This window comes from Aedes albopictus, chromosome 3 (assembly GCF_035046485.1).
Source record: "Aedes albopictus strain Foshan chromosome 3, AalbF5, whole genome shotgun sequence".
Lineage (NCBI taxonomy): Eukaryota > Metazoa > Arthropoda > Insecta > Diptera > Culicidae > Aedes > Aedes albopictus.
This window is the reverse complement of record NC_085138.1, coordinates 4,118,577-4,140,867: the sequence shown is the minus strand read 5'-3', so window position 1 is coordinate 4,140,867 and position 22,291 is coordinate 4,118,577. Positions and strand designations below refer to the sequence as shown.

At 38.8% G+C, this 22,291-nt stretch overlaps 1 protein-coding gene across 2 annotated transcripts in view; it reads left to right on the top strand.

Moving 5' to 3' along the window:
- Positions 1-989: 989 nt before the first annotated feature.
- LOC109414166 (putative tyramine receptor 2) overlaps positions 990-22,291 on the top strand; it is a 262,628-nt gene continuing 241,326 nt past the window's right edge. Inside the window, exon 1 of one of the 2 annotated variants that reach the window (XM_062860650.1) lies at positions 990-2,356. The gene's annotated coding sequence lies outside the window, so the exon portion shown is untranslated. Of the gene's footprint in view, positions 2,510-22,291 lie in introns of both variants that reach the window. The other variant, XM_062860649.1, reaches the window with a different exon arrangement.

Below are 22,291 nucleotides of genomic sequence, written 5' to 3'. Positions count from 1 at the left end.
ACTTTTTTCTCTTTCCTTTCCTTTGCATCAAAAAAGTCACGAACATCAACAAAACAAAGCACGGAAAAAATCCAAAACTGAATAATTAATAAAAAAAATGCACGGAAAGATAATATTTCGGAAAAGTGAATGGCTCAAACGTAAGAAAAAGAATATAGTATATTGTTACATAAAGATCGGATGTAAATGTATAGTAACTACAATGTGTGCAAAGCTTTTAGCGAACCATTCCATTACAATACACTTTATTGTAGCTGGTACACTGTATGGTGCACGAAAGGTTTTCACCAAACACCCTATGGTTCCAAGAATACAGATGAAAAAATAAAATAAAAAACTTTTAAGCCACTCAACAAGTCATTCATTAACGCACTTTCTCACGCGAGTGAACTACACATGTCGAATTCGATCAACTATCCATGAAAGCCGACGAAATTTTCCAAACCCAAATAGTAAACAACAAGGCTACGAAACATCAAGTTTGCATGTATAGCAACCGTGGCGTGCAGTGTCCTACAGAATGGAGACGCATGGTCACCCATTTCTTATCTTTATAAAACGACTTGTGTGTGCGATGGATGTGTGCTTTTTGTTCGGCATTTTTATTAGCTGAAGCTTTAGAATGCAGAAAAAAAAAACTATATGAAGAAGCTAGGATAAATAAATTAAGGAATTATCAATTGTTGATAAGAGTAGAATTTGTACGTGGTAAACAGTTCAGACCTGCCCACCACATGGGCTGAAAATGGCTTGCGAAGCATAAACAATCGAAAAAGCATTACCATTGGCGAAACAACGAATTTTTGCCAGGGGGTGCACTACGAACAAAATATTCATTAGTTCATCCATTCATCATTCATCGCCCCATATCTCACAGCAACGCATTCAAATTCTAGGGGGTGCCTGGCACCCCCGGCACCCCCGGTAGTTTCGCCTATGAGCATTACCCAGTTGATTGATTTTCTACTACACATAGCTGGTGCTACCCAGCCGAACTCCATTACTTTTTATGATACTCGTCCGCCTACTGAGGCATACTGTGGAGTTCATTTCATTCATAAAATCCTTTCCACGTGCGCTCATTTTCCCCGCTGTTGGGTATTTGGCAAGTCATCGGTAAGGAAAACTCTCTCCCTCATTTCCACTCACTCTCACACGGAAAACTCCCAACAACAACGCTTCACTCACTTGCCGGTGATCGCCACCATCCATGTCCGTATTCGCGCGCATGTTATCGTCGTTGATTGCTCTTTCTTGACGATTGCCACACACCATCCGGTTCTCGGTCGGTCCAGAGGTGGATGGATGTTCAAGCGGTCGTCAGATGGACCAACCCGTCGTCAGTCAACGTCGGAATGTGGTTGTGAGCGCACCCAAAACCACCGGTATCTCCTCCTGACTAAAGTAGCTTCGAGTGCGAAGAAGATAATCTCACTATATGTGGTGTATCTCTGTTGGGGTTTAAAACCGTTGATGGCGTTGATGATTATTACTGTGTACACATCTCCAGATGTACTCGAGGTGCGGAAAATGGGATGCCGCCATCCGGTAGTTGTGTGATTCAATTTGTACCGCTGGCTGGTCTGGTGTTAGGCTAAACAGGAAAAAGAGAAAAAAAATATATATTAAAATGTTTACGTGGAAATGCGAAGGCTAACTGAAGTGGGAGCGAAGTGCGCTGTCTCGATATCGGCGATTTTCCCACGCCTCGTGTTTTCTTCAAAGCGTGTTTTCGACATCGACGCGGCCGGCGAGAGTTGTGATTTCTGAGAAAAAGGGGAACAATTTACTGGGCCGATGTTGACGAAGATGGACCGTGTCTGGCAGAAAATGTGATTGCACACCATTCACGTCGTAGTAGGCAGAGCGAGTAGCCTGCTGAGGATGCTGCTTTCAACGCTTGCTGTGTGAAAATAGTGAAAGCCGAAGTGATGATAACGATGAAAATTTGCACCTGGTGAGAAATTGTGCCGAGGATAATGGGAAAAAATACGGGCGCTTAAAACAGTGCTCTGAATGTTTACGAAGGAGTGAAAAAATACGAATAAATTAATTAAAAAGAGTGCATATTTTCCCATCGCCAGAACAAACAGCGAGTTCGCGCTTTTCATCACGTCGTTGGATAAAATTATGAAGAACCAAACGACGATAATCGACTGTTGTTTCCAAATGGGCAAACGGTTGATCAATGTTCCCGGCGTTTCGCAAATAATTACACAGGAACGGAATACATAAAATGTCCGGGAAATGTTATTTTTACAAACCAAAACATCAGTGCCAGTGTCAGAGGAATAACACGAAAACACGTTCTACAACATCAACAACTACGGCATGCAACAGTGAATGTGCACAGGAGGTATAAATAACGCAATTATCGTGTTGTGGTCCTCTCGGAACAAGTTCGCTGTGTTTGGGGGGGGTGGCCTACTGTGGTTCGGTCGTCACGACCGAAGCAAAGCCAATCCGTCACGGCCAACCGTGATCTCCAAAATTGCGCCGATATTTTACGGTGAGTTTTGTGTACATGCTTGTTAGGGTGAGCCAAGGGGGATCGGTGTTGATCAATATCAGTGACTCAATTATTTAATACTGATGACACCCCACATTTTCCAATTCAGGTTAAAACAGTCTTTTCATAATTGTGAAAATGTTCGTATTGAATCATGGAATATTAATTATATATTATCAATTATGGACTACAAATTATGTATTATCGATTAAGTGTTTTTGGCTTCACATGCACATACAGGGGATAGACAAAATGATCGGGACAGGCAAAATTTTCACTTTTCAAAAAATATTCTACTAGCTGTAACTTTTCGAAAAGTGCATCAAATATTTTCATTTTTTTTACTGTACGTTCATCAACTAGTTGTGTATCAGTGGTCCAAATTTGGGAAAGATCGGGCCATTTTCCTCGAAGTATTAAAGAATCTTGGAAAAGGTAAAATTATCCGGTATCCAACTTTGAGTTGTTATATCTCCGGTTTCAATAAACCGAATGCAATGAAATTTTGACTATTTATGACTTATATAATGAGCTATGAAAAACCGTTGACTTAACTTAAAAATCTTAACACGGAAAAAAATTATAACGATTAGATATTTTTTCTAATAAAACACCAAATTATCCAAAACTTCAACATCGTTTCAAAATTCAAGATGCAAATTATAGTTAATTTAATTTCCCTCTAATTGACTTATATATGAATGTGTTTGAAGGAAAGTAACAACATAGCCGCCAATAAATTGAAAAAGTGATGGAATACATATTAAAAATAGACCAAATTGCAAAAAATCGTGAAAAAAATAAAATCGCTATAACTTTATCTCTTGTTAAAAATTTCAAGTTAAGTCAAATGTTTTCCTGAGTTCATTATAAAAGTCAATTTCCTTGCAATCGGTTTATTAAATCCGGAGATATAACAGCTCAAAGTTGGCTATCGGATAATTTTACCTTTTTCAAGAATCTTTATAACTTCGTGGAAAATTGTCCGATCTTTTCCAAATTTGGACCACTGATACACAATTAGTCGATGAACTTACAGTTAAAATTTGAGAATATTAGATGCACTTTTCCGAAAAGTAATAGCTAGTTAAACATTTCTGAAAAGTGAAAATTTTGCCTGTCCCGATCATTTTGTCTATCCCCTGTATGTAGCATTGATCGCTTTTGACTGCTTTTGAAAACGGAAAGGGGGGTGGCTTTCTCAGTCTTTGAATCAAGAACGATTTTTATCTACATTCCCGACGTTTCGGCCTAGGCATTTGGCCTTTTTCAAGGGTCGTAGTGTCTACCGTCTATCGTTTTTGTGGTTTTTACATATACCCAAGTAACCACAGTGCTGAAGCCTTATTACATGCAGATATACGGTGTATTTAGTGCAATCATTACTTTACATGCAAACTTAAGGTTGATTTAAAGTGGAAGTGGGCAATTATTGAATCAAATTAGGATTATACTGGTATAATCTTGAAGCAGTCGCATAATTGCCCATTTCCACTTTAATTCAACTTTAAGTTTGCATGTAAAGTAATGATTGTTCTAAGTACACCGTATATCTGCATGCAATAAGGATTCAGCACCGTGGTTACTTGGGTAGAATGATCTTCTGGATTGTTTTTCATATATACGTGTTGTTATTTTGGATTTTTAATTTTTGTATACTACACTGTGCACTTTAAAAAGGCCAAATCCCCAGGCCGAAACGTCGGGAATGTAGATAAAAATCGTTCTTGATTCAAAGACTGAAAAAGCCATCCCCCTTTCCATCAAGTTCCCAGTCGTAAAACCCCATACTAAATCAATCATGGCTTTTGAAAACTTTACCTTCTATGGATCGTATTATATCTTTCTCGCCTATTCTGCAACTAATTTAGACAGTAAAATGCTCCTTTTTTCAACAACCATGATAGAGGAATGAACTACGATGTACAGCTTTGGAACAAAGTAATTTATCCAAAACAGGTACGGACTGTTGAAATTTTAGTGTCGTGATGTTAGATGAGTTTACAACAAAATGGATCCTTTTTTCAGAAAACTTGTTGGTAATTTTTCTAGTGGTGTGAAGCTTTGAATAAATTGCTTATGACATAGAAGTTATGGAAAAATGCCACAATATTTTATTATGCTACTGCTGAAAACGTTTTTGATAAAACTCTCAGATAAATTAGAACAATTCGCCTAAAGCTCTATTGATAATGTTATCGTTCCGCCAGGTATCAGAAGGCCAGCTCCAGAGGCACGTTATCGTCCTGTCTGCATATTTCCATAGTTCCCTTAAAAAACCCCAGCTCTTTCAAGATTTTCTTAACACTGTCATTGAAAGTTATGGTATAGATATCATCAAAAATTTCTCGCTTAAGATTGCAGTAGCAAAATTCACTAAGAAAATTACCATTACAGAAATGTGTGGGTTTGCTAAGTTGCACTGGGATCCAAACGAATAAGGGTCAAGACACTCCATTTACCAGCACCGGCCAAGTCCTTACAGACAGTTGGGAAGGGAAATGAATGTTGTAATGACTGTTGTTAGTGCTGAAGACCGAGCACACCCCTGCATTTTCACAACCATCTCGGAAAATCTGCTACCACCCCTTCGTCTTTATTGGTAATTTCTGATTTTGTTATAGAAGATGATGACATTTTATGAGTCGTTTATATTTTAGTCTAAGCATATCATTCCGTTCTTCCCAACACTAATATTTGTATCAAAATTCGACAAAATCATGCCAAACATGTCTAAAGGTCCTATCTGCAGAAGAGAGGCTCTCTTTGGTTTCCCTCTCTTTCGCTAATATTTCAGCTGTTATATTATGATTGTCTCCTTGCATTGTACGATGGTCAAAACAATCGTCCTTTGATTTGTACTGCTAAAATAGTTGAAAAGTGTATCATTACATTGCAATAATTGAAAGAGAAAGTGAACAAAGAGGGTCTCTCAAATGCAGATAGAACCCATTGAAATGTTTGGCCTGAAATATACAAGAAGTAGTTTTTGGAAACTCCCCAGAAATATATCCAGAAAGATTTCCATTTGGAATGCCAGGAGGGTTCCCAGAAGGTATATCTGGAGAATTTTCAGAAGAAACGTCGACATGATATTTAGACGGTACTCCTGGAAGATTCTTTTGGAGGACCCTTGGTGCATTCAAAAAAATGAGGAAATGTCAGAAGGAATTCCTGAAGGAATTTCAGTAAATAATACTATAAGAATTCCCGTCGAAGCTATTGAAGAATGCTTTAGAAGAACTCCTGAAGGACTTTCTTAATCCTTCATCTTGGCGAAATTTCAAAAGCAATTCTTGGAAGAATTTCAAGAAAATTTTATTGTAAAACCATGAGTGAGTTTCTCAATGAACTCCTGTTGGAACTCCTAAAGGAATCGTGGCAGAAATAATAGAAACATGAAAAAGCCTGTCTGGGGTTATTCTTGAAGTAACCCATGGCAGCAACTGATGGCACAAATGTCCCAAATGTAGAACTCATGAAGCTAGAAACTCCTGAATACAACCACAGATCAGAAATTTTTTTTTCGAAAATTTCATCTCAAATTCCAACAGATAACCATGCCGAATTATACGAGATAACATAATAAAAGCTCAGAAATATTCTTAGAAAACTCCTTAAAAGTAGTTCTGGAGGATTCAGGGAATCTTTAGGAAATATGAATGTATCATTTAATATTTTTTCCACGGAGTTAAGAATTTCTGCAAAGACTCTTTACGGGTTTCTCAACTATTCGCTTACAAAACTTTTTCAGATATTTCTCCAAGAATTTATCTTGGCATTCCTTCAAGCATTCATCATTTATCTTGTTGTTCGTTTTAAGATTTCTTAAGAAATTTTTCGAAGATGTTCTTCACAAATTGGTAAGGTCACCTTGCCCTTAGTAATCTCACGACCCCAAATTCATCTTATTCGAAAATAAAGCGATTACAAGAAATCAATCGGTGCGATTCCGTATTGTTTATTATCATTTCTGGAAGCAAAACAAAAAGCGCTTCATTCCTTTGATTTGAGTATGATGACAATGAGATCGTATATGCTAAAAATGTATTAAAAAAATCATATAATGTCTTTAAAAGCTTCTTCAAAAATTCCTTCAGAAATTTCTGCTAAGACTGTTTTGTCACTTTGTTCAAGAATTTTTTAAGAATGCTCCCAAGTAACAAACTTGTCACAAAAGAGTAACGGTGGCGCAGGTTTTTGTTTTTTGACTTACTTCTAGCAAGTAAGTTTTTATTTGTTAGAAGTCAGTCACAGTGAGTTCTGCGCAACAAAAACCTGCGCCGCCGTGACTATTCTGTGACAAGTGTATTACTTGAGCTTAGAAGCGTCCTTTAAGGCTCAAATGAGAAATCACATATTATCCAAAACTGAAAAAGCACCTTTCTCCAGAATGACGAAAAAGCTAACAAAACCTGCGTGCCCGATTGTCATTGACTGAATGAACAATCGGATGTTCGTATTTTCTTCGATTTGTGGATTTTTTGAGAAATAGTGCATTTTAAGCTCTAGAACATTTCCCTTCCTCGATTGAGCCTTAAGTGGATGCAAGGCTAAGATTTCATACAGGTTATCCATTGAGAATTCTTCGGAAATTGCTTCCAGAATTCCTACAAGAACTTTTCCAAGGATTTCTTAAGTATTTCTTCCAAAAAACCTCTTGAAAAGTATCCAAAGATTATTTCAAAATTTCTTCAAGGACCTTGTTAGAAACTCCTGCAAAAAATTCATCAATCGGATTATTTTTGCATGGATTCTACCGAGGATTATTATTGGGATTTGTGTAGGGATTGCTTTAGGAATTCTACCAAGGTGTTATTCGAAATTCTAAAGGAATGTATAAAAAGATCTCTGTAAGATTTTTTTTTTTCAAAGATTCTTGCACAAACTCCCCTAAGAATATCTAAAACATTCCTGAAGTAGATGCTTCGAGTGTTTTTGCTGGAATTTTTTAAAATTTCCGCCGATAAGCCTTTCAAGGAATCAGGAATTCCCCCAATGAGTACTTCAAAAATTAAAATTAAAAATTTAAGAATTCTTTCAAGAATTCCCACAGAAATTCCTCCGAAAAAATCAACTGGAGTTTCTTTAATGTATACTTTAGTAATTCTTCCAAAGTTTACATCAGAAATGTTTCTAATTATATCTACAAAGATTCCTTTAGCAATAACACCAAGGATTCGTCACGATTTCCTTCAAGAAACTGCTATGGAAGTTTTCAACGATTTCATTAAGCATTTTTTTTTTAAGTAAGGAACTCCAAGAGCTCTTTCTTGGATATCTTTAACGATTCATCTACGAATTACTTCAAGGAATTATTTACAAGCTGCTCTAACAATTGATTCGGGAGCTTCTCCAAGCGTTTCTGAAGGAATTTCCTCAGTAATATTTCCAAGAATTCAAGAAATATTTCCAAGAAAGGTTCTCAAGTTTTTCAAAAATGATTCCTTTTTGGTTACCCCACATGATCCATCTAGCAATTTGCCAGAGGGATCCTTCAGCAATACGTTCAAGATCTTGTTTTGTAATAAATTTTTTCCAGCGTTATTTTTGCAATGCCTCAAAGGATTTTTCAAAAACATTACCGTAAACTGGGGTGAAATTGATCATTCGGGTACTACATTGTAATTCCATACCAGGAACTCTTAAGCGTCGTAATGATCCTAAACTTTTTACGTTATTTGGTTCGTAGATGTCTAGAGATGAGTGTAGAGTCTTTTTTTTTATTAAAATGTTAGTTTTGTCTTATTTTTTAGGAATTTGAAATGTATTACTCATTTAGCTCAAATCATTGCTACTAAACAATCGATTGCTAATAGGACTTCCCGTAATTTTTCTTTTTTAACATTTTTGTGGAGCCTTGGATGGGAAGTTATGTAGCTAATAAAAACATGAAATAGTTAAAAATAAGTTCTTTTTATTATAAAATAGTCATTTACAGTGATAGAAATCACTTATTTGAAGTTAAATTGCCTACCTTTAGGCGTTTAAGCGGAAATTTCAAATTTTTATTTTGAATTTTAAGTATTAAATTCATTAGTTAAAAGATTTTAAACGTTTTATTTGGTTTTAAAAGAGCAAAACTAAGCGGAGAAAGAAATTTTCCAACCGATGCTTAATTGTATACTGATCAATTTCGCCCCAAAGTAGCATTTCCAATTTTTTGATTTTTGGAGTTATTTAACTTAAAGTTTAAATTTGTTAAACAAAATTCTGTCTCATGGTTCCATGGAGATCCACTGGGTACTGGTTTTACAGAAATTCTTTTGGCAATATTTGAATTAGCACTGATGTTATTCGCAAAAGTTGTTTGAAAGTGATCAATTTGACCCCGGATTACGGTATATGATTTCTAAGAATTTTGTTCAAGCATTACTTTACTTTAACCGTAGGAATTTCTTCAGAAAATGCTCCAATAAGTGCTGTAGGAAATCGCCCAAAAACTCCTGATGCATTTTTTTCAAGTCCGCTTTTGCACTTTGTTTAAGAATCCTTTAGGAAATTCCAGTTAGGATTAATCTTTATCCTCAAAGATTGTTTAAGCTATGTCAAAAATATTCCTTAAGGGATTTCTCAAAGTTTTCCTTAAGATAATCCTTCAGGATGAACTAATTCATCCCCAAAGGATTCCAGCAAGAAATTTCCTCTGGAAGTCCTACAGAAATTTTCCCAAGGCCTCTAGCAGAAATTCCTCCCAGGCAGTCAATAAGACTGTTTTTTGATTTGCACCAAAGAATTTCAGAGGATTTTTTGTGCTTTCGCCATTGATTTCATTGAGAAATAATTCAGGCATATCATAATAAATTCTTACAAAAATCCATTTGCTTTCAAAATTGCATTCAAGAATACTTTACGTGATTACGTGAAAAAGCGTAGCCCGGGTAGAGCGGTATGGCAAATGAAGGGCTAATTTTACCATTGAAATAAAATGTTTGAATGGCAAAATTTGCTATTAGTTTCCAACAAACAAGAGTTAAAATAACAACAAAATTTCTATGGCATAACAACTAAAGAATAACTGACTTTGCCATTGTAATAACCAAATAATAAAAAAAAATGTCAAAATAATAACATATTTTAATGTGACGGAATTTTTTTTGTCTGTATTAACGAGATTTTTAACCCTAGGCTAGTTCATCTCGGGACCCACGTTTTTTTACTTTCTTTCCGAAGGAAGAAACCACATTTTGTGAGTAAATATGTCGGGACTCGGGAGTGGGATTCGATCCCAGGTCCTCCACGTGATAGTCAAATGTTCTAACCACCACACCAGGTCCGCTTCACATGGTAAATTATGTTATTGTTTTGATACTATGGCTAATACTATGATAATAATATTTGTTATTATTATTTTTTTTAATTTATTCAATAATCACTCGCAAATTACAAGTTTAACAATGATATCGTGTTTTGATATTCATGTGTCATCCTGAGCTATTCACAAAAACTAAAGAATTGAAAATTTAGATATGATGACATAACATAATATGTTATTTTTTAGTTATTGGTTTGTTATTTACCTCTACCCAGGAGGTGCTTTTTGTAAACAAACTTGTTTCGATTGCGCACCGCTATTAGACAGAACACACATACGGTATTTGTGGATGAATTGAGATGAGACCTACCGCAACCAAAACATGTTGGTTTTATTCAAATGCTCTTGGGTCCTGTTTACGTGTTATGCTAGATCACAGTCAATTCTGACTATACATGTCAATGGTTGCACCTCCGTGATTGATCTGAACTGGTATGGATTGGCTCATAGATCCAACTGAATAAGGGAAACTCCTAGGGAAACTCAAACTGCAATTAAAGCAGCTCATCCAGAGCAGAAGAAAATATCAACAGCATAATAAAATAATATTTATAACTGTATAATGGAATCAGTATTTTTTATGTTATTAACATATCTTATTATGTGATAAACTCGTCTGTCATAAGCGTCAAAATAACAAAAATCATAACAAAAAACTATTTCTGGAAGACCAATTTAATAACATGTTTTGTTAGGTTCATTAACAACTTAGTAACAATGAATCTTGCAATGCATTTCAAAACTTGTCATTATTGTGTTATAGTTCATCACATACTTGTACATTTTCAAAAGTAGAATAATAACAAAACTTGGTCTACAACAAAGTATGTTATTGAAATGTTATTTAGTGGATGAATCTTTCTAACTTGATCATAATAAAATAAGATTGTCTAATAAAACATCTTATAAAAAAGTAATGCTTTGATAAGTTAATAATAACAAACTATGATATAAAAACAGGTTATGTGATTTGTTATGAATTTGATATTCTCCTCTATTTGGGATACATTTTGAATCAATACGGGTTCTGACCAAGTCCTTATAGTCAGTTGGGAAGGGAAAGGAATGATAGAGTGTGATGGTTGATGCTACTATAGACCGAGAGCACTCTGCGTCCCCACAACCAACGTGGATGGGGTATTTGTTAGTGTTCGGATGGGAGATCTGGAAGTCACCGTTGGGTCGGTGATGCGATCCATGGATAGGGGATATTTCATAGTGTTCGTAAGGTGATTGTGTGTTGATTACAATATGAAGGTCAAGTGGCACAGTTCGCTCTGGTTGTATAGCTTGTAGGCGTTGTATACACTGTGCTATGAAAGTTGGAAGGAAGGGAAACGACTTTTTTCAATTCGTTTCTGGTTCTAGTGATGGTTATGACCACATCAATATACATGAGTGGCATGTGTAGAAAAGAGAGAGAAAGTAGATAGAAAGATACAAAGAAAGAAGAAAGGGAAGGACCGCAGATTGAACCCAGGACCTTCTGCATACGAATCAGAAGCGGTAGCCATTAGACCATCAAGCTCGTTCACGAGGAATGGTGAAATCATATTCGTTGTCAAAAGCAAACCGCATCATTTGGCGAATGTTTTCATCGAATAGCGAGGTTGGTTTGAGCTACATATTTTTAGAAAAATTTCCACTCTGTGGTAGCCGCCGAGTTCTACCGCAGCTGTCAAAGTCCTACCGCAGGCTTGAAAATCATCCTTTCATTGAAACTGAAGGCCAAATCAAAGCAAGCTTGCAAGGTGAATTGAACTGAAAACCAACAACAAACACTGATCATCGTCATCGTATCCAAGGCATCGCTAGGGTAGATCGATGATACCCCAGTGAAAATCAGTAGTCTGACAGCTGCGGTAGCTTTTCGTTCTACCGTAAAATGGATAGTTTTCTCTAAATTAGCAATAACTCAATAGGGGGATTCACTAAACAGCGTAAACCGATTAAACTGATTAAACGTCGCGATCACCAAGGGAATCTTCGATTATTTCATTCGCAAAATCATGAAACATTTCAAATAAGCAGAAAATCATGGCTTACGCAGCAATTTAATCTGTTTAGTGAGTACCCCTAATGTGTTAATTTGTTATTAGAATCATCAGTAGGTCGGCTCCAGAGGCACGTTCTCCTCCATTTAGGAAATTTGTAGAATCACACAAGAAAAACTCAACTAAACTAAATCAAATGAAACGGAATAATTGACCGAATGTGATCCACCCTATTGATTTGGATCTGTATCACTGTGGAAAGTATATAAATAATCGCGTTTTTATGATTCTGCTACATTTCCTCACATTTAACGATATTTGGCAACTGCCTGCCCGCAGAGACACGAATCGAACTGAGGGGAGATTGACTTGGCCGCGGAAAAAAATCGGAATGCAAAATGAGCTCTACGGACGTTAGGGCAAGGGTTATAAATTCCACGGAATCAATCCCTAAATTTCGATCGCGTTGCGCTGCGCTCTGCTCTTTCGTTGCTCTGTGCCGTTTGGAATCTGTTCGTTCAGCATGTAGAGCGCCGAGCCAGATTTGCAGCAACTTTTGGTTCGTTAATCAATTTGCGTGCCCGTTGAGAGCCGGCAATCGATGTGGAAAGCCGGAGTAATGCTTTCGTAATTGCAATCGCTGATGGAGTAGTGCCAGTTCAAAGTGTTTTCCCATTTTGATTATATGTAAACATGGAAACAATTATAAACCAATCAATTGAGTTCTGGATGGGTGCAGTACGGCGAAGAAATGCTGAAAGGAATTAGAAATTCTAAAGAATTTCACAATATAATACTGGGCTAATATAGCCGAAACCGGCTAAGGACAACAGTCAATGGTACAGGGGATAGACAAAATGATCGGGACAGGAAAAATTTGCGCTTTTCAAAAAATGGTCAACTAGCTGTAACTTTTCGGAAAATGCATCAAATATTCTCAAATTTTTACTGAAAGTTGTTCAACCAGTTGTCTATCAATGTTCCAATTTTGGGGAAGATCGTGCTATTCTACATGAAGTTATAAAGATTCTTGAAAAGGCATAATTATTCGATAGCCAATTCAGGCCAAACATTTCAATAGGTCCTATCTGCATTTGAGAGGCTCTCTTTGTTAACTTTCTCTTTCAATTATTGCAATGTCTGTCAACTATATTTCAACTATTTTTGCAGTACAAATCAAAAGACGATTGCTTTGACCATCGTTCAATGCAAGGAGACAATCAAAATACAAATAAACAGCTGAGATATGAACAAAAGAGAGGGAAACCAAAGAGAGCCTCTCTTCTGCAGATAGGACCTTTAGACATGTTTGGCCTGAATTATTTTTCTAATAAAACATCAAATTATGCAAACTTCAACATCGTTTCAAAATTCGAGATGCAAATTATAGTTTATTTAATTTCCCTCTAATTGACTTATATATAGATGTTTCTTGAAGGAAAGTTTCAACATAGCCGCCAATGAATTGAAAAAGTAATGGGAAACATATTAAAAATAGATCAGTTTACTAAAAAATCGTGAAATAAATAAAATCGCTATAACTTTATCTCTTGATGAAAATTTCATTATATAAGTCGTGAATAGTCAAAATTTCATTGCAATCGGTTCATTGAATCTGGAGTTATAACTCCAGAGCTGTTATAACTCCAGATTCAATGAACCGATTGCAATGAAATTTTGACTATTCACGACTTATATAATGAAATCTGAAAAACATTTGACTTAACTTGAAATTTTTAACAAGAGATAAAGTTATAGCGATTTTATTTATTTCACGATTTTTTAGTAAACTGATCTATTTTTAATATGCTTCCCATTACTTTTTCAATTCATTGGCTTCTATGTTGTTTCTTTCCTTCAAAACACATCTTTATATAGGTCAATAAGAGGGAAATTAAATGAACTATTATTTGCATCTCGAATTTTGAAACGATGTTGCTGTTTTGGATAATTTTATGTTTTATTAGAAAAATAATTCAATCGTTATAATTTTCTTCCGTGTTAAGAATTTTAAGCTAAGTCAAAGGTTTTTCATAGTTCATTCTATAAATTAAAATTTTGACTACTGATACACAACTACTTGGTGAACTTACAGTAAAAATTTGAGAATATTTCATGCACTTTTCGGAAAGTTACAGCTAGTGGAATATTTTTTGAAAAGTGAAAATTTTGCCTGTCCCGATCATTTTGTCTATCCCCTGTACATGTGTATTGTTCACTTGCTGTCCCGTCAAACGTCGTTCTGCCTGCCTACTGTGTTTTTTGACTGCAGCTCTGTAGAAAAATGCCACGCAAAATCGAATTTCAAACTTTCTCGTTTTCGGTGCGTTCCCGGTCGATGTTCCCTATTATTTTTTCGTTCGAACACGTCGGAGCCCTGCACGAATGAAACACTGAAAGAATGGTGTAGATTTGTGACATAGAAATACCATTCCATTTTAATTTAAACAGATATCAAGTAGATTCAAGGAGGTTATAAACACCTTCATAAAACAAAAAAAAAACAATATGATTTTAACATATTCTCAAAACCTCTTGAAAGCAAATTGATCATCAACTTTTTACTTGTGATGGTTGAAAATATAAAAAATAGAATTTCTGAATCAAAGTTCATGTGATGAAAGAAATGATTGAATTGGTATCCCCAACTAGACAACTAGTCTAGTCTAGTCTACACATACACAGCCATTCATTGAAAAAATCCTGGAAAAATGATAGAATCGACTAATTCTACCACTTTTCTTGTCATTATTAATGTTTGCAGTATATCGAAAATGCATTACAAGCATTAAAGCGGCCAAGCCTACTGTGCAGCGTTATTGGTTTACAATTAAGCCTTCGAATGGGGACATCTCGTACCAACCTCTCAGCTTATAAATACGTGAAAATCGATGGGGGTGACGATGCTAAGAAGGTTAATGGTCCTTCGCTTCCTGGCATGGAACACAGGTATTTGGTCCGTGTCCTGGCCCTTATGCCAAGGCTTAAGCGCCTTTACTCGCTCTCTGAAATGAAACAAACTGGATGCGAGCAAAACGTTACCGAAGCCAAAAAGTTATTTTTCGAAGTTTATAAATGCCCCCTTAAGGGAAACGTAGTTTGAAACGGTCTCACCCATTTATCTGGAAACTGCTGTTCCTCAGTGTTAACGGGAATATCATTACAGCTCAGTCAGGCTTGCTCCGCGTCACACCTCCGTCGCGCATGCAGTCAATCATCATTTGAACATTACGCCGCTTCATCACCCACGAAATTATAAGTATGAGGTCACATACTCGTAAATCACCAAGCTCAGGACTTTAACCAAGCTGCTATCTGCGGCAGTCAAACACACCCAAACACTTGAAAGCCCTTACGGATGGTACTACGCTATCAACCGTATCTATTTAGTAAACAAAGTGTCGCTGTGTTCTTGACAGGGGGCCAGCGAAAGGCAAAATCCCCGTAGCTCACAACAAAAACACGTACATAATTGTTTGTGCTGAAAATGGATGCATTACGCAATTTCTAACTGATTTATTTGCTATATCCGCGTTGTCGTGTAATTTTAAACGATTACACGCTAAAATGTTGATAATCTTTTGCTAGTTTTACACGTTTTACTTAAGTAATAACTAATGGTAATGACTAATTCGCAAATGTCGTGCACATCCCAGATCTGTCAGAGTGCCCAAAAGTGTAAATTTCCCAAACATTCCCAAACATTCATGTGGACTACGGCACATCTATTCGAGGTTGACGTCCGTGCTGCCCCGCTGGTTCTTGACCTTGGCAAGAAGCGGGAGGGGGAGGCGACTGACGAGAAATGCGCCACGCAACATATGAAAACAATCGCCGAAAAACTGAGCCCCTGAAGAATCGATGAAACTGCTACCACCCACAGCCACCGAGCACTCCCGCAGCCGACAGCACCGATAATTATAATTGCAAGTCAAAACTGCGCTTCCCAGCGTGGATTTCCTGGGAAATTTCACTTGGTTTCGCTGCGGCGACACTTGACACTAATTTTTCAATACTTTTGGGCCGGTTTCTAGACCAAAAATCACAATATTTTTACGGATTTGCACTCATTTTAAATCACACACACACACACAGTTTTTGCTGTCTCACTTTGTACGTAACAGTTGCCATCCGTCGAAAACAATGTTAAAAACCGGCGCAAACCTCCCGGAGATTCCGTTTCTAAGCTTTCCACACGCGTACCGCAATCCGGGTGGCGTAGCGCAAGTCAAATCACCATCGTATCCGCGGAAACGAGGAACACGAAAATGAACGTGACAAGCGAAAACAGACACGTCAGTTCGCGGCGAAGCCTACTACGATTCCCCCTAGGTATCCCCAACTAGACAGCTAAGACCAAACTTCGTTTCGAAATCGTTTGCAGCTACGGTATGACTGTTCTACAAAGAAGAGTGTGCCAACAAACAGGCAAATGTAAAAATATGGGATGCTTCTTCCATTACATTTTCAAAACCACTTCATAGAAAACTAATGAAACCAGTATTTTCAACCCGATTTTTCGGTTGAAATAAATCGTTCTTTGGCAATTATTTACGCCTTAGCTTACTAACAAAGTTATGATTCCTCTAATCCAACACTGTAGAAAGTTTCCTCCTTCCTCTGGGTGGCATAATTAGATTTATCAAAACCAGCTTCTTTGACGGTGCTGGCTGGTGGCATTTGGGTTAATCCTTCAATTTTTCTGCTCTCCAAGCAGCCGTGTCTGCCATCTTGGCCGCCCGATTCGCTTCATAGCCTACTACCGATGGTTCAAATTCGGTGTAGTCGGTGCCAGACTGAATTAACGTGGGACAAAATAGATAAATCATTCTTCTTCGCCTGCTAGGATTAAGCAAATTCCGCCAGCAGAACGACCGACCGATGCGGCACCCGTGATAAGAAAACTGTCTTCCAAGTGCCTAAGCTATTTGTCTCCACCGGAGTTTCTTCGAGAAGCTTATCTGCTTCCTTACGCTCCCGTTTCCAACGGTAAAGTCGCCAATGATGGGTGGGTGGGTCATAAAGTTGTAGATAACTTCTTCGCGTCGGCCTTCAAGTCGGTAGGCGAAACGTAAAATTTCATTGTTTTGTTGATAACAGCAGAACGGAGTGAAAAGAGTACTAATGACGTTCGCAGCCGCCGTCACTTTGCTTTTGTTTTTGGAGATTGTGGAAACGGAACTCTTTCAGTCAGATTATTATCAATACTTCACCGTATAACTCACAAACTATATAACTTTATTTCAATCTCGTCTCACGCGGCACGTCCGCTCGTGTCGTACACTACAACTCTTCTGTTCTCCTACCGCGATCCCATTTTCCGTCTCGTCCCTCATGTGCTACACTTGTACAAATGTTTGTTTGTAAATCAATAGATGCCACACTCCCCCCTTACTTATCGTTGCATTCTATCGCTGTGACGTAGTCTCGCAAGTAGCTGGGTTGCTTTTGTTCTCTCCTTCCGCGGGGTCTTGTTGCTTCGTTTGACGGCACCAAAGATTCCGTAATGTCGCTTGAAAGCTCTTCAAATGACGTGTCATCTTCGTGTGGTTCTGCTCCTCTACTGACTTGCTTCAGGTGTGTTACATTTCTGTGGTATTTCTTTCCTGTTTCCAAAGATTTAAGCTCTGCATCCGTACCCGACCGCTTGACTATTTCGAACTGTTCATGGCCGAAATTGCTAGAAAGTTTGTTATCCTTTGCTATCCTCTTGGCCACCACAATGTCCCCTTCTTTCAAATCATTAGACTTCGCGCGTCGTCTCTTATCTTCTGATTCTGCCGTTGTCACCTTTTTCTCCCAATCACGATCTCGAATACTTTCTGTCAGCAGATCCGTTGACTCTTGTACGCTAGGCAATTTGTCCCTCAGTATTCGTCCAAACATCAATGCCGATGGTGCTACGCCTGTGACTGAATGAGGCGTTGAATTGTACATGAGTAAGAAGTTCCTCAAATCCCACTTCCAGTCAGATGAATTTAACTCTTCGCTTATTCGGAGCCGCTTGAGGATTGTGTTATTCATCCTCTCAACCTCCCCATTAGCTTGCGGCCAGTAAGGTGTGGTTTTCTGCTGCACAATACCATATTCCCTGCAAAACTTCCTGAGGGATTCGCTGGTGAATTGCGGACCATTATCTGACCGCATCACTTCCGGGATGCCAAAACGACTAAATGTTTCGAAAAGGGCCTTGATCGTGAGGTCCGCTGTGATTTGTTTCATCACTATTACCTCAGCGAAACGGCTGAAGTAATCGACCATTACCAACAAGTTGTGACCACTTGGAAGCGGTCCCAGAAAGTCTATCGCCACATCTGACCATGCCCTTGTTGGCATCCTTGATCGCAGCATCGGTTCCGGGGGTCCTGTTGCTGACACTATCGTACAAGCGTTGCAATCCTTCACACATTTCTCAACTTGCTCATCGATTTTCGGCCACCAGACTTTTTGCCGTAGTCTTCTCTTCATGACACTCATTCCCGGATGTCCATCGTGAGCGCATTGAATTACTCTCTGTTGTAGTTTCTCTGGAATTATTAGCCGATCTCCCCTCATGACGACATCCTCCATGACGTGTAATTCTGATTTGAATTGCTTGTATCCCTTAACTTTTTCATCCCAATTGTCTGTGGCCAGGGCATTGAAAAGTTCTTGGAGGACTGCGTCTTCACGAGAAGCCGCCATAACATCTGCCAATCTTACCGCTTCTGGGACCGAGTGCTCGAGCAATTGGTGTACATAAGCTTCGCCCGCTAAGTCAAATGCTTCCGGTGACCTTAGTGATAGCCGAGATAAAGTGTCAGCTAGATTACTAGAGCCGGGCTCATGTATAATCTCGTAATCGTATGACTGTAGGCGGAGCACCCACCGTTCAATACGAGGACAGGGTCGAGACCGCGGATTGAAAAGAAATTTTAATGCCTTGCAATCCGTAATGAGCTGGAACCGTCTTCCTAGCAGGTAAAGACTAAACTTTTCGACCCCCCAGACCAGCGCAAGCGCTTCGCGTTCCGTTTGAAAATATTTCTTTTCAAGTTCTGTCAAAGCTTTGCTTGCAAAAGCAATAATCCTTGTTTCCCCGGAGCAATTTTCTTGTAACAATACCGCCCCCAAGCCATCTGGACTGGCATCCGCTATCAGCTTAGTTGTATCTTCTTTGTTGAAAAACCCCAAGTATCCGATATCCGAAATAGCTTCTTTGATTTCCTTGAACGCTTCGCGATGCTTGTCTTCCCAACGAAACACCGCACCACCTCGAAGTAGTTGCCTTAGTGGTTCGGTTTTGGTTGCCAAGTGCAGAATGAAACGACCAACATATGTTACTAGTCCTAAAAAACTCCTTAGCTCGGACACATTTTTGGGCTCCCGGAAACACCTGATGGCTGCCATTCGATGTTCTGTTGGCCTTATCCCGTTTTTATTCAAAACGTGGCCAAGCACAACAACCTCTTCCACGTTGTAAACACACTTGTCGTGATTTAGGAGTATTCCGTACTCATCCAGACGTTCGCGTAGTGCCTGAAGTCTCTCATTGTGTTCTTTTTCCGTTGCCCCAAAAAGAACTACGTCATCTAGGTACACAATGATCCCCTCCAAACCTGCCAAAATGTTCTCCATGGTTTTCTGGAATATCTCCGGAGCACAGCTGATCCCAAACATGAGCCTCTTGAATCTAGTCATACATGTAAAATAATAGAATATAGTAATGAAAAATTGATAATTATTGCTTTTATTTATTTCCTTCCAAGTCAAATTAAAACGATAAACTTCAAAATATCTTGGCGCTTAAGTCACCGAACTTATAGAATATACCAATCAAAACAGTATTTACCTGTAAAGTCCGTTCTTCGTCACGAATGTAGTTATTGGCCGTGATTGCTCAGAAATTTCAATCTGATGATAGGCATCTTTGATGTCTATCTTGGAAAAAACCACCGCTCCGCTGACAGATCCCAACAGCTCATCCACCAAGGGTAGTGGATGTGTTTCGCGCAACACTGCCTGGTTAGCTCGTCTCATATCAATACATAAGCGCACATCTCCTGACTCTTTTAGCACCGGGACCATTGGTGAGACCCATGGAGAGGGTCCTCTTACTTTTTCTATAATCCCCTGCGCCAGCAACAGTCTTAGTTTCTCCTCAACTTTGTCCTCAAGTGCATACGGGGCGCGGCGGTACGCTTGTTGCACAGGCTGAACAGACTGATCTATGGGAATTTCCACTACAACGCCCTTGAACTTGGGAAACTCTTTGGCTGGTTCGTTCGAAATGTTACCAATATCAAACCCAACCTTAAGAACCTGTAGACGCTTTGCCGTATCGTCCCCAAGCAGACATTGCTGGCCCTTTTCAGCTACGTAGAATTTTGCCACCGTTTGCTTACCTCCACCTTCGATGGTAGACATGAAACTCCCCAGGATCTTCATTGGTGATTCCGACGCATAACAGGTGAAGTGTTTGTCAATTTGAGTAGTCATGTCCCATACCTTGATGCCTGCCTCTTTCATCTCCTTCCAAGTCTCCTTATCCACGATGTTGGCAGCAGCTCCTGAATCGATTGTCATTGGAATTTCAACGCCACCAACCGCGAACCTGAAGGTATTGTTGCCCATCGCATAAAAAATGAATTCGTCCTTCTTGTCTTCCTGGCTATGTCCTTCAATCAACCTTACACGTTTGGCTGGAACTCCAGGTACTGGTCCGGAATTCGGGCGTTTCTGACACTGTCTGGCAAAATGTCCGATATTCCTGCATCTCATACATGCTGCTTGCCTGGCCGGACAGATCTCCGCTCCTTTTACATGCCCTCGTCGTCCACAGGCAAAGCAGACGGGATCAGAACGGAATCCGCTCCGCTGAAAAGGAGCACTGCTGTTCATCTTCGTGGCCTCCCCAACTCTATTCTGCATCGTCTGACCCCAACGATTAGCCACCTGGCTTCTTCTCGGCTGTACTTTACCAGATCCCCAGCTGTTTACTTTCTGAACTTCGCTTCTCCCTCCGAACTCTCTTAGCTTCTTCTCGCTTTCCTCAAGACTTGTGCCCAATGCTTCGACCTCCTCCAAAGTCATATCTCGCTTCAACATTTTCTGTTTCAACTTACTGGACGCACACCTCTCAACGATTTGGTCCAGAATCATCTCATCCGGTCTATCGTATTCACAGCGTTTGACTTGAGCTCGAAGTCTCAACAAGAAATCCGAGAAACGCTCTGATGGATTCTGCGATATCTGTCTGAATTGGTGGCGTTCGTAAGTCCGCCGGCGAAATGGTTCGAAATGAGCATCGAGTTTAGCTATGGCAACTTCGTAATACGGTGGGTCTTTCACCACGTGGGGTACATTTGCCGTATCTGGTAAATTATCGTAAATGTCCCTCAAATCGGAGCCGCCCAAATAAAGCAACTTCGATCTTTTATCGTACTGAGATTCGATCTTTTCCGATTCGAAATAAGACTCCAAGTCTCTTTTCCATCTCGACCAAGCCAAAGGAAGTTGTGACGATTCGATAGAAGACTGGAACGGTTTAATTCGGCTATCGTTACCAGCCCTGTTCCAAAACAAATTAAAATAAATAAAATGTGAATGACTTATGCTGAAATACTTTTAAATAATCGAAACAACAAATGCTTGCAACATTCACATTATTCATGACAGATAATTTTTGATGTTGTTGAATGTTATGTAGAGTTTGATTAATTTAAAACAAGTAATTGAAAGGTAATTTTGTGATTTATGTTTTTCTTTAATCAGTCACGTCATTCCTTATTAACTAAATAAGCTGGTTAAGTAAAACATTATTTTATAGCAGCGAATCCGCTTATCCATGACGATCCCGTCAGCTATTGACTAAAATATTCTTTTTGGGCGAACCCGCCAACTACAAGGTCTTAGCAATTCCGCTATCGGTAAACCCATAAACTTTTTAAATCTGAGCGATCCCGCTATCTATTTCCGGCGAATCCGCCAATCTTTTATGTCTTAGCGATCCCGCTGACTATTTCTCGGCGAACCCGCCAACAACGCTTTTAGCGATACCGCAATATTTTTCTTGGGGATCCCTGAACTTTTTATATCTGAGCGAACCCGCTATCTATTTCTCGACGAATCCGCCAACCTTTTATGTCTTAGCGATCCCGCTGACTATTCTCGGTAAACTCGCCAACAACGATTTAATTGATAGTGATACCGCAATCTTTCCTATGGCGAACCCGCCAGCACTTATTTTCATCTTTCCTAATTCGAAGGAACTATTTCACTTTCCAAGTATTTCTGGAAATCAATTTCATAATAAGCGAACCCGCTTTCCTACGACTAATTCATCTTATCTCACGTCCGTAATTTTGAGCATCCGCATAATCATGGCAATGGTGACAAAATGCTTCAGGTATACAGTCACTTCTTTTAGCCACCACTCAATCACAACGATCACAACTTTTTCCCAAATAAAAGAAAAATCTTGAAATGCATATT